The 1,738-nt window shown below is 46.3% G+C and overlaps 1 pseudogene; it reads left to right on the top strand.

Annotated features, from left to right (window-relative positions):
- Positions 1-546: 546 nt before the first annotated feature.
- Positions 547-1,182, top strand: LOC100964067 (annotated as a pseudogene).
- Positions 1,183-1,738: the final 556 nt, after the last annotated feature.

Raw genomic sequence — 1,738 nt, 5'->3', positions numbered from 1 at the left:
CACATCACAAAATCCCAAAACCAGAGATGCTGGCGTGGATGTGGAGAAAAGAGAACACTTCTACAATGCTGGTGGGATTGTAAACTAATACGTTCCTTTTGGAAAGACATCTGAAGAACACTTAGAGAACTAAAAATAGACCTGCCATTTGATCCTACAATTCCTCTACGAGGTATATATCCAGAAGACCAAAAATCACACCACAACAAAGATATTTGTACCAAAATGTTTATTGCATCCCAATTCATAATTGCTAAAACATGGAAGAAGCCCAAGTGCCCATCCATCCACAAATGGATCAATAGATAGTGGTATATGTATACCATGGAATATTATGCAGCCTTAAAGAAAAATGGAGACTTGGTGAGAGCCAAGATTGGGAAGAAGGAGGAATCAAGACCAGTTGGTGGTGGAAAGGTAACAGAGCATCTGGACTCATCAGTTTCCTTCTTTGCAGGTTACTGGGCTGAGGTCCCTTCACAGCTGAGAACTAGCATCTCCATTTGCTTGTTCTTTGGAGGAAGAGGCTGGGGAAAACACTAGAACATGTGGAATCCCAATGCTGGGCAACCAGGGCCAAATCCATATCCCTTTAACATTGGGTGCCCTGAAGGTTAAAGTCCTGCCCATCCACCACCTGTCAATCCAGGCTTTCCTCCTGGACCCATTCCTGCTCCTCCAGGAGTTCCCCAGAGAAATCCAGCTTTCCCTCCAGCTGGGCCTCCTCATCCTGTGCCACAGCCAGGGTATCCAGGATGCCAACCCCCAGTTCCCTACCCTCCTCCATACCTACCATCTGCTACTGGAATGCTTCCTGTGAATCCCTTGGCCCCTGGCATGTTAGGACCAGGAATGACGAATGACAAGAAGATGAGGAAGAAAATGAAGAAAGCTCATAAAAAGATGCACAAACACTACAAGGATGGCAAGCATTCCTCCTCCTCTTCCTCATCTTCCAGCAGTGTCTTGACTGAATGCAGGGCCTGGACCCTTCCCTCAAGTATCACCAGTTCTGCTCTCCCATCAAGCTTCAGATGTCATGCTGTACTGGTGGAAATTACCCCTTGCATCCCCTACCCCAATCTGAGCCTCACTCTGCTGTTCAGCCCTGACTGGCTAGGGAAAATGGGGAAAAGATTGTTATGGGCTAGCAAAGGCTGTCTCTTCTTGCTGCTTGTATAGATCTTTTGGCTGATGAGTTTAGCAGGGGAACTATTTCTTGAAGATGGTGAGACCTTTGAGCTAAATGCTGAAGACAAGTTTAAGATCCATAAAATGTAATTTTGTTTTTGTTTTTTTTTTTTTTAGAGACAGAGTCTTACTTTATTGCCCTTAGTAAGAGTGCTGTGGTGTCACAGCTCACAGCAACCTCCAACTCCTGGGCTTAGGCAATTCTCTTGCCTCAGCATCCCAAGTAGCTAGCACTACAGGCACCCATCACAATGCCCAGCTATTTTTGTTGTTGTTGTTGTTGTTGTTGCAGTTTGGCTGGGGCCAGGTTTGAACCCACCACCCTTAGTACATGGGGCTGGCACCCTACTCACTGAGCCACAGGCGCCGCCTGATTTTTTTTTTTTTTTTGAGACAAAGTCTCACTCTCTTGACCAGGCTAGAGTGCTGTGGTATCATAGCTCACAGCAACCTATCTCAAACTCCTGGGCTCAAGTGATCCTCCTGCTTCAGCATCCTGAGTAGTTGGGACTACAGGTACCCTCCACAACACCTGGCTAATTTTACT

Source organism: Otolemur garnettii, unplaced genomic scaffold (genome assembly GCF_000181295.1).
Source record: "Otolemur garnettii isolate 467f Iridium unplaced genomic scaffold, OtoGar3 scaffold00071, whole genome shotgun sequence".
NCBI lineage: Eukaryota > Metazoa > Chordata > Mammalia > Primates > Galagidae > Otolemur > Otolemur garnettii.
This window is presented reverse-complemented; position numbering and strand designations above follow the sequence as displayed.